This window comes from Vipera berus (assembly GCF_964194415.1).
Source record: "Vipera berus genome assembly, chromosome: 1".
NCBI lineage: Eukaryota > Metazoa > Chordata > Lepidosauria > Squamata > Viperidae > Vipera > Vipera berus.
The window spans coordinates 105,264,145-105,276,227 of NC_138202.1; the positions used below are offsets into that span (position 1 = coordinate 105,264,145).

At 35.8% G+C, this 12,083-nt stretch overlaps 1 protein-coding gene across 2 annotated transcripts in view; it reads right to left on the reverse strand.

Moving 5' to 3' along the window:
• Positions 1–12,083, reverse strand: part of TSG101 (tumor susceptibility 101) — a 38,023-nt gene that overhangs the window by 5,318 nt on the left and 20,622 nt on the right. The gene's annotated exons all lie outside the window — the stretch shown is intronic.

Here is a 12,083-nt window from a genome sequence, read left to right on the forward strand (position 1 = left end):
TTACCTTCCCACCGTAGTGGTCCCTATTTTTCTACTTGCATTTTTACGTGCTTTCGAACTGCTAGGTTGGCAGAAGCTGGGACGAGTAACAGGCGCTCACTCTGTTACGCGGCACTGGGGATTCGACCCGCCAACCTGCCGACCTTCTGAACGACAAGGTCAGCGTCCTAACCCACTGAGCCACCGCGTCCCTTAAATGAATTATAAAAACCTCTAAATTCTCTAGGAGATTTCATCTAGAGCAAAAAGACTCATTAGGCTTCCATATATTTATTAATTTATGGTGATAAAATAGCAGGCCTTTCTTAGAAATGCAAACTTCATAAGCATCTGGTGCACTTGAATTATTCAGATGTAGGTGGATACACCATAAATATAAATTTTTATTAGGAAAATGTAAGATGTGCCCATCTCAGACTATTGCTGATAATTATTGTTTGATGAAAACAAAGAAACACTACTTTATTTTTATACAAATTTTCTTTTGTTTCCATACTAGTCATAAAAAACTACAGGGCAAATATTATGATCATTTGACATGTGATGCCAGGTATTTGTCATGCACAAATGATTTTTCTTATTTTAATTCTTCTTCTCAAACATTCGGGCTAGAAATTCACACACCACGTTTCAGTCCTACGTTTTTCCATCATCTCCTGTCCAATAACATTGACTAAGGAGTTTTCTTAGATATCAGATTTTGTAACAAATGCCCCATTTCTTAATAGGTATCATTTACAAAAGGTTTTTTTTCAGTTAAATGTTTTTTAAAAAGTTAAGTTACATGTATTACAACAGTATCCAAAATAGCAAGAATTAGGAACAGCACTTTATGATAAAAATTGTATTTTACCTTAACACACCAACTCACAAGTGCCACAGGTTTCACATGTAGTCTGAGTTTGCCGCATCCATAAATGTTCTTAATATTAACATATGTCTTCTAAATCACAGCCTTTTTTCAAAAACATGAGTCCTTTTTGTTTCTTTTAAGATGTTTCCAATGTTGAAGCAGCATCCAGATTATGAAAGGGATTCTGATATGTCCATTCTAGTAATACCAATTATCAATACAAAACCAATATTTTTGAAGTGTCCACTCAACAAAAAAATTAGTGAATTACTGAAAATGTCTATTCTTCCTGTAATTTCCATTCTTTGTTGTCAACTTCGTTTTTTTCTGGTTTGATCTTCAGATTGAAATCGACTTTCAGGGCCACAGATTCTGATCCAAATTTCTTATTTACTTCATTTTGAACTTCACATGATGCTGAAGAATATGCTATGATTCATTTTAAAAATTTTCTTTCTTCTGGCTTTCACTTTTCTAAATTCAGGTTTTAATGGTGTGCAACAAAACTGAATATAAAATCTTCAGGTTCGGAATCTAATGAAGGATGGTTGAACAGTACAGTTTCTATATTCTTGTCAATGCATTTAAAGTTAATTTATGAATTTCAGCAGATATCAAAGTATTCTTATTCTTTTTCATACTTTCATTTTGATTCTTAGGAAAAAAGTTTAGTCGAGATTCTGAATGTCCATCATGCTGATCATTTTTCCCTAAAATCTCTTCTCTTGAAAATAAGCAAGCCTGCCATATACAAAGAACTCTGAAAATTGGTATCAAACTAAGAAATCCTTCGGCATAATAAATGTTACATCAATTAAACATTTTTAGAAGAATGCTAGACATTTTCCACCAATAAATATATTTTTCCCCAAATACCAATATTATGCAGTGTATTAAAAATACAAGTTACAGAGTATATTGGATAGAGCATTCAGTTTGCCAGGAAACATACTGAAAATCTCATAAAGTTAATTTCATCATGAAAAACCACCATTTTTACACTACTTGATATTAACAGTTTTATTGTAATACTTTAAAGAACATGCATATTTTGAAGAATGAAATGAAGTGGAGGAACTGAGGCCGACAATGCTGCTAGATGCATTCTATTTGTACGGGCAAATAAAGACATCCAAATTGGTTTTAACAATTTTTTAAAGCTCCCAAGCAAAAGACTAACAAATGGCAAACATTGAAAACAAATAAAGAAAAAGAACAATATAGGTCAATTGTGTATGTTTTCAACAAGCCACTTTTACACACAAGAAAGTGTGGCTGGAGTTACAATATTAATGTGCTTAGATACCAAAAAAATAAAATTCAATTAGAATAGAAAAGGAAAGAAAGTTGCAATATAGAATTTCTCTTATTTTTAAAAGGGCACCATGATTTACAATAACAGAGTGAATGCAAAATTGCATGTAATAATCGTATTTCAAATTCACCCACCCTTTGCCTTAGAGAATCTGGACTCTGCTAACATTTTTGCTAACGAACGAAGTCCGTTTTTGTCGAAAGGCATAATCCTTTGTGAGCTGTAGCTCACAAATCAGATGTATAGAGTAGATACTAATGTAGGGTTTAAACTGAGGTAAGGTGTGGGGAAGAGAGGAGAAGGATGTAGGTTACATGGAAGACACGACTACAATTGCAGTATCAGTTAACAATCGTAAGGTGTTAAAAAAACCACTGTGTTTCTTAAGACCTTCTGAAATTGCCTGAAACATTTTGATGTATCCCAGCTCAAAAATTACGTTTGATGTGGCTGTTAAAATTCACACTTTTCCAAAAACAGGTCCTCTGAGGGATCAGAGGAAAAACTTTTGTAACTGAAAGAAGAGGCTGCACACAGCAAAAGTCTCACTTTTAAGATCCAGAGGTTTATTTAAATTTAACACGCAAATTCAGTATTTACATTTCAACAACTTATTGCAATAAGGGCCAAATGGACAAGCAGTCATTAAGTGTGACGGCTTAGTGGCCAAATGGCAATGCCCTCATCTCTGAGAAAGGCTTTATACCTTAGCACTGTGCCCGCCCCTGACTTCTGGAACCACCCCAACATCTGTCCCATTTCCCTTTTCTTGTTAAAACCATCAACACATGACTTTCTGGAACAGCACCTTTGTTAGTTCCTTCTTTCTTAGTTCCTTTTTAGTTCCTTCTGACCACTGGGCTAGTTCCTTGTTCTTGTTCTGTTGCCCCGGTTACCAAGCCAGTTTCCTGTTCTTCCCTGTCCTTGTTCTCACCACTACTTTCCTGACTATCGTCTCTACACGTGTCACTGCAAAAGGTTTATCCGTCAGCAAGACCCAGTTCTTCTATTTTCTTGTCCTATATTCCATTTACATGAGGAAATATGTGCCAACCACAACTTTCACCACCTACTGCAAAGGTCACAGTTCTTTCTTTTGCTAAGTATTTCTCAGCAGACACCGGCCTTTATTTTAATTGACTATCAAAGAAATATGTTTGATTTATACAGAAAGAGTTACTAAGATATTTTTTTCCCTTTCACAGAGGTCGCCTATGGAGTGCCCTGAGAGGTTGAAATGCTTTGTTCTTGTTCTCAGTTCTAATGACAAACTTGTGCTCATTAATTCATTTGAACAAAGTTTGCCCCATCTGTTCTAGGCAGAATCCAGAAAGGTATTGCTAGCAAATGATGGCATTTAAGTGCCTTCAGTCTGGCAGGTATACTTCTTGGGGCCCGTGATGGATAGAATGGGGGTGGGGGGTGGGGATGCAAAACAGACATGTGTCTTTTTTGCATGGTCTGGTTCCCATGTTGTTTTTTTATGTTGCTTGTGAAAATTTGCTTCATGTTGGGTGGCTACAATGACTGTAGCTTGTCGCTAATGCATTTGAGTGGTTTGAGGTGTGAGCTGTAGGTAACAACCAGCGGAGTTCTGTTTCTTTCTTTTAATAATTCCTCCTGGGAATTGATCCAGTTTTACTGATGACAACAAAGCATCAAGTTCAGCCAGATGGAATGCAAATCCATGAAATGTACCAAAACTAGAATAAATACAAACAGACATAATACTCCTATGAAGTGAGCTGTAGCTCATAAAAACTTCTGCCTTTCAATAAATACTTTTCCGCCAGAAAAGGTGCCACTAGGTCCCTAATATTGTCACCAGAGACTAACGTCTCTCTTAGTACAATATCCACATTTTGCCAATAAATGCAACAGAATAAATGAAGGTATTACTTAATCACTTTTACATTCCTCAGTTAAGCTACCTAATAGAAACCTAAGCTACCTACGAGAAACGAAAACAAAAAAGCCAGTAAACCCAGGATGTAATTTCTACTCTCAAAAACTATATACATCACCAAAGTCTAGACAAGGGGTAGGCAACCTCGGCTCTTTTATGACTCATGGACTTCAACTCCCAGAATTCCTGAGCCAGCATAGCTGGCTCAGGAATTCTGGGAGTTGAAGTCCATGAGTCATAAAAGAGCCGAGGTTGCCTACCCCGGTCTAGAACAAGCAGAATTATGTTTCAGAGAGAGCAACCATAAATCAGACAGACAGCAAAATAAAGACAGGTAGCAAAATAAATCCAAACATCTCAAGCAATGAAGTCTGTAAATATCCTAAGAGTCGGGCACTCATGATTGAGAATAAATTCACTACCCAAAAAGCCATACAGCAAACAAAATGCTTCACACATAGTGTCATTTGGAGGAAGTGTTTTGGAACGTGCAGGGTCCTGAAGACAATATCACACCAAAGCAGGCACATCAGTTTTCAGGTCTCCACACCAGTTTGGAGAAGACAAGGCTGTTCTGTGCAAGAACCATTCCAACTCTTATTTATAGCATGCCGTTCTGATTCCTCTTCCCCCTAACATACACACAGTAACCTTCTGTCCCCAGCAACTGCACTACACTATTTTTACAGCTAAACAACATCAGCTTGCATGTCAGAATTTTCTCTCACAGATTTTCCTCTTGTCCATCCTTGGCAGTGCAAAGGACGGTGAAAAAACAATTCTCATCAGAGAATGTCAGCCTTTTAGCTTAAGATAGATACCATCTAAAGCTGTACTATACTATGCAATCTCTATACTGTCAGGACAAAAACACATTTAATTTTTAGTCACAATTGCCTATTTATGAAGCCCTTGCATACAACTCAAATTGAAGGCCACAAAAATTATTATATATAAAATTATATGTGTGTTTGTGTGTGTAGAGTAATTTATATGTCTAAAAAAAGGGTTGAAAGTGCAAAAATACAAGGGAAATTATATATTCCAAAAAAGAAAAAAATATTTTGGTTTACTCCTTTAAGAATATGAGTCTTAACATTTTCTCCTTCCTTCTTCCATAATTAGCCACGCACTAAGAAGATACTATGGCACGCAGCCATTTTATTACAAGGAATACTTGAAACATTTAACCTTTACCATATGGAATCTGATTTCAGAAGTGACCTTAAGGTACTGTGACCTTACAGTATAGAGACTACAAATTAAGCCCGAAAGAAAAACAGCCTCCAACACTGAACCTGGCTGCTGAATAAACTGACATTTAATAGAATGCGAATATGTATCACTCATAAGATAGATTTTTTCTCTTAAAATATTAACACCAGTCGATTATTTTCTCAATTTAACCTAAATAGATTAAATTGCTATCCATGGCAGAAATTCTATGTAAGAGAGTGAAGTACATTTAAAGTTGTAAATCTAGACAGGAATTGCTGAACAGGTGACTTGCTGAGTTCCAAAGAATGGTGCTAAGTCTTTCCTTAATTCAAGTTCAGAATGAAATAGTCTTGAGACTCTCTTGGTACAATAAAGTCTCTTTTCTAATCTAAAAGAAAGAAGACTGACAACAAGCCATCACTATTGATTCCTTCATTAATTTGCTCTGGCCTGAAATATCCTTGGTCCTTAAGAAAGGGAGAACATCTATAAATCCAAATTAACAGCCACTGTCATATGCAGCATTTTCAGTCTACAAAACTAATCTGTAGAAACACCTAAAGCATTATGGTGAATAAAGTTTTTATTTGCCTGTTTGCTAAAAAAATAAATAGGAACAATTATATTTCTTTTAATGGGAATTATTTTCTGGGGGGAAAAACACAGTATCTTGATTTCTGCTTCACCTTCTCCTAACCTGCCCAGAAGAGCTCAAGTATTTATAAAACTCATCTCTTAAGAGAGAAAACTATTTGGGAGATATAAAATATTTACTGGATTTAGCTAATAAGAAGGTGGTCCTGAACTGAAGACTAAACAACAATCTTTTCCTGCCACATCTGCCAAAATTTCTTAGCAAATGCAAAATCATCTTACATTTTTAAAAATAAACTATTTGTGGAATATGAATATTTATTTCAGCTAAATACCATCATCTATCCCAGAATGCCACCAAGTTTATTCTTCACCCTCTTTCAAATAAAAACTTAAAAGAACTTCATGAATAACACCAAACATTTCAAATCCAAACTGTTTCAAGTTCAACATGACCTATTTCAAGCTTGAAACAGTGGTTTTTATTTTTAAAGTTTTCACTTGGGCTGAACCAAAAGCTCTACACGTGACCTCTTTATAGATGAGATTTAGGAACACAGAGAAACAGTGACAAGCCCAACCACTTCTCCATCTATCCCAGCATTGGCCAGATTGCCTGGAAGAGGCTCTTTGAACTATCAAACTGTAGTCCGACTCTTACTACCTGCTACATTTAACTAGAAATGCCAGAAACGGAATCTGAGACATTATTTATTTATTTAATTTTATTTATATACCGCCCTTCTCCCGAGTCCTTATGCATGCACAACATGTGCTATACCACTAATACAGCGTCTCCTCCTTTCGTCCCATCACCAATAGAATATAAAGTAGTTGTCCTGTGAGGTTAGGAACCTGGACAATATATAACAATCACATTTTCTTTTATGTACAGGATACAGAAATCTTTAAAAAAATAATACTAGTACAAACCAGTTTCTCAGTAGTGCTATAGTGAACTAAAATGGTGGCATTTGTAAGGAAGTCTGCTCACCAAGGAAATCCTATGAAACACACTACTGGCAAACTGCGGTAGGTAATTATCTGCCAAACATATGTCTATTATTGAAATCTTAGATATTTAGAGTATCATATTGGTTGTGAACAGAGAAAGTATTCACTAATATTTAAATGCAATAATAGGTCTTTTACTTGATGGCAGTATTGCTTATTCACAAAGAAAGAATGAACACTGTAGTTGTTTGCAGGATCCAATCTGGGTCGGTCATCAGGACCAGAGGTTTAGTCTTCTGAGCTAGAGAGCAGTTTCCTGAAGATGGGCTCCAGAACGGGTCTGAAAGCTCAGAGGACCAAATCCTTGGTCCTGGTGACCGACCCAGATTGGATCCTGCAATAGTATCTTGGGACATGTACATTCACCTTCACTGTAGTTGTTTCAATGATTTTATACAGATTAACCAAATGTAAATATATATTCAGTGGTTGTGACTGTGAAACACCAACTTCTAATTATTTAAACAAATTATTCTCCAAAGAAGAGTAATCCACTGTATTTGTAAAACAGATCAACCCCCATCTCTTCCTTCTTTGCAGAGCCCAGTGCCCCTCCTACACAAAGTCACTTTGGCAAACACGTATCCCAAGAGTGGATCGCAGTGATGAATACTCCGAGGGGAAAAATCAGGAGACTACCATAGGCAAATGGAAGGCATTTTCAAGCCCTGGTAAAAGCAAGTTTGAATCAAAGCCATTACGTTTAGCCATAAATAATGGCCACTAAACACTGGCGCCAACATTTACTTTCAGCTTTTGTAATAGCATATGGTTGCTTTATTTTCATGGTATCCAACATAATTGAAAATGCAACCATTTCCAGTATAACTGATATTAGACTAAGTGCCATGTCAGCACATGATTTATAATGGCCTCAAAACAGGATTTGGAGAAAAAGAAGTTGCAGGATATTACTAGATGCCCACTAATATCACACAGTACAAGAAAATAAAGGCTAATGTTTTATTATTTTTAAAACAGAACCCTCCAAATTATAGAAACCAGATGATTCAAACAGGTGTCCAATGTCAATAGTTTATGAAAGATAAACCCTGACAAAATACTGGAGCTTAAACGCTCTTTTACAAGCAAAGATACAAAAGGTAGTCTGAAAACTGCTGTTTTCAACAGTTGTGCTGCTAAACTCTCATTGGAAAAAATTAAGCATGCCATTCACATTTGAACACAGTCCTATTTGCTCTCACAGGTAGTGTAATTCTCATCTGGCTGGAAACCTCAGAGATATTTAAGATGAATTACATAAAATAAATCTGCTCAAGTGTTTCACTCTATGAAGTTAATATTTAAAAGATGCAATCTCCATAGCTCGGTCTTCTACATTCTATCCCTGTTGTCTTACTTGCAGTCAGACAGTTCATTACGGAATGAAGCTTTCAAAGTTCCTCTCTCTCTTAGAGGCTCAGCAGACTTGGAAGTCTTTTGAGTAAGGAATTCACTTCAGAAATTGACATAAATGATTAATATTGAATTCCCTCTTGCTTGTTAAGAACGTTAGTCACAATACCATATAAATGCAGTGTAAATTGAATTCAATATTGAAACACAAAATTAGTCTTGTTTTTAATTTGTTTCGCAAAATCGTTTCCTCCTTAATACCTAAATTGTTATTGCACAGTCAGTCAGTTTTTTGGTTTTTTGGGGGGGGGGAAAAATACACATCTCTGTATTTTAAATTTTCCTTCCTTACTTCTAAAATTGTACTTCCCTTCCTTCAAAGCAAATTCTGGTTCAGATCAATGATGCCAAAGCACAAAGTGGCACAATTCTCTTATAGAGCTACTGCCAACCATTTCAACAACACCTTTGGGATAAGCAGAACATCTACCTTTCTGCATTTGGAATCAAATAAAGATTTTCTTCAAGCACAACAAACAAAAAACTCTTAAGTGCTTTTGCTATCTTAGTGGGAATATGGACAGGAAAAAAATGTAATTTCATTTTAATTATCACAAAAGATGTACTCACTCAGAGTTAACAAAACCATAGCAACAATATTTTTGTAGACCCTGTCATTTAAAATACCTTTTTTACAAGTATCATAACTGCTCTAAGAAGTATATGATACTATTTTGCATGCAGTAGGAAAATGAATCATTTAAACACTTCTCCAATTTCAAAGGAGAAGCAATTCTTTAGTCCCCATTTTTAAACCAATTTTCCATTATGCCAAAAATAGATATGGTTCAAGGCATATTATTAATTAAGAGCTCAGTAAATGAAACAATTTCAAACCACAGTTCAGTAGTAACAGATATTGTGATTTGGATCAAAGCTGGTACAAAAGGCATAAAAGTGGAGAAGAATGTGTGGGATTAAAATAGTATTTCTAGCTTAATTACCGGTAGTTATGTGTATTAAGTTGGGAACACTACATTTAAACCAGCCACTATTCACAATTATGAAACAGAATTGTTTAAATTTTTAACTAAATAAAGTATTTTCAAAAACCAATGTGTCAGAAACTAGATCTTCATTTGATCTTCCCATTATATTTAAATAATCCTCCACTGTTTGAAAAGTGCAACAAATGTTCTAACATGCAATGTTGAATTGGTTAACAGTGGGCTATATCCATATACATTAGCTGATGTAATGAGATTTCCCTTTCTTTCCTTTCCTTGTGCATGATCCTCAAGCATACACAAAAGGGCTGGTCAAACTTCTGCAGGAGAACTTAAGGCATGTAGATATGGTGGGGATTATGAAGTCATTCATCTGCCAATAGATGACACCACTAACTCCTACCCCCAATAGTGATAACACTTGATAATTAATCCCATCTGACTCACACAAAACAGCTTTGTAAACTGTTACCTATACTGTAGATTGATATAATCATGCTATGGTCAGTGAGTGCTTTGGGGAGTTGGGATGAATTAAGAATTCAACATACATGAGAAGTGAATTAAAATAAATGAAAAACCAATAAACTGAATTCTCAAAAAATAGTTAAACACATTTAACAAAAAAATATCTGCAGATTATAGGGCAATGTCACAGACAACTGCATTAGTAATCCACACCAAGCTAAATCTTAGGCTAAGTCTGTTATTTATCAATTCACGTTACCATGCTGTTCAGAACTTTCTACTTGTAGAAAGAGTCCACAGCTGTTAATACATAAATGGTATCGTTTTTCTTCCAGTTAAAAATCAAATCAATGTTTCTAAAGCACTTTGTAAATCCAGGTTGAAGATATCTGTACCACTCTGAGATAAGAGTACACCATCTAGATGGAACAATCCAGGAGATTCTGGTACAAGTAATTCATGCTGGATCACAGTTCCTCCATTATACTGCACAAAATAGCCAATTTCCTGATTGATTCTTCTCCTGCTTTTCTCCATCACTTTATGGGGTACCTCTTGATTCCATACTTTCCGGGGTATGATATTAGACCAGACTAGAGTGCTATTCTTGAATATTTGTTTAAGATGTCCAAAATCTTTCTTCATTCGGTTTATGATGTCCACATTACTGGCTATCCCCAAGTCATTGCCTCCTAGATGGATTACCAGTATATCAGGATCTGTTAGCCTCCGTCGTGTATGCAATAGGGTGGGTACTAATTGATCCCACATCATTCCACTCTTTCCTAGCCAATGTAATTTGGCATCCTCCAGTCGAATTCCCAATTGTGGACCAAAGCTTCTTTCAAGTGCCCGTTTTTCTGCCCAGAAAACATACGAATGACCACAAATCCATACCTGTTTCTGCTTTCTTCTGCCATCTGCTATTAAGAGAACAAACATACATTAATCCTTCATAAACTTTGTGGTCAAAGCCCTTTCTGAAAACTCTACCCAGAGCAGTTTTCTGTATTGCTCCATGTAAAAACAATCAAAACGTTAAGACATAAATACATGAAAACCTTCCATATTGCCAATTTGATTTGAACACTACTTCAAACAACTGTTAATATGTTGATGTATTCAGTTTACAGGATAAATGGTTGCATCTAATTTATATAACAACAAAAAGAAGACCACACTTACCCCGTTCCCCCATCTACTGATATTTTCCAAAGCAACTCAGAGATATCTTTGCCAAATGATAATTCTAGTACGCATTTAGCTCTTGAGAAAGCAGTTAACATTGTTAGCTTTCAATATTCAGAGTGACCAATTACTGATAGACTGAACCTAGACATAATGTACTAGATTTTCCACCCCAAGACATTTAAAGATTAACAGACATAAGAACAAAATATAATTTTCAAGGTCCCAAAACACAAAAAGCAATTGAATGCTAGAGGTAATCGAGATCAAGCATGGCAGATAGTGGTTAAGAAAGTGCGGATAAAAATACTTTTTTTTATTATATCCCTTATAAGTTATGTATCTATGAAGCCATGTTACAACTTTTCCAAGGAAGATCAATATTGTTTTGCTGAATTACATCTAAATGTTTAAGTTCCTCTTTAAAACAATAAAAAATGTGTGAGGAGAGTACAGATTACCCATTATGATTTTGAGTCTCCAAAAACTTCTCTTCCTGAACTACCTCATACACCCCTGTAACGGGGGATGTCTCTGTATTTTGCTAGGCTTCTGGTTCTCAAGAATATTCAGTGAATGTGCTGAAGTCATTCAGTAAAAACAGCACAATATTTCCTGATTTGGGAACACCTGTCCCAGCTAATATCAGATGCCATAGATGGAACAGGATACATTCTTGATTTGGCATTCAGTTCAAGAAGAGTTGGGGAACATGAGGTTTGAAGAGTCTGTATGAAATGTTTATAGAAGATAATGAGTCTCTGTAGGTATTGTAGGTTAAAAGTGTCTATTCCAGGTAGTTAACAGATCTGAATGGCTGCATAAATGCATCTGCTTTTTTCCCCAGGCGCTGAGCGTGACTTGTAAAAAAAAAAAAGTCCCGTTTGATCTGTAGAATACAAAATAATCCCAGGCAGTGGACACTGTTGATTCAAAGAATACTTCCCTCTCCTACAGACTTCTGATTAAGTAGGAGAATAAAAATGATGAAGCAGAAGGAATGACAGTTTGAACACAGATAAAGAAATCTCAGGAACCTCAGGCTGAGCAGATACTAGCACCTATTTGCATTTTGTAAAGTGACAGTACCAAGGATTCGTATTTTTCCACTTATTGTGCCAGATCCAGATAAGCTGGTGTTGTTTTTCCATACTGAATACCATC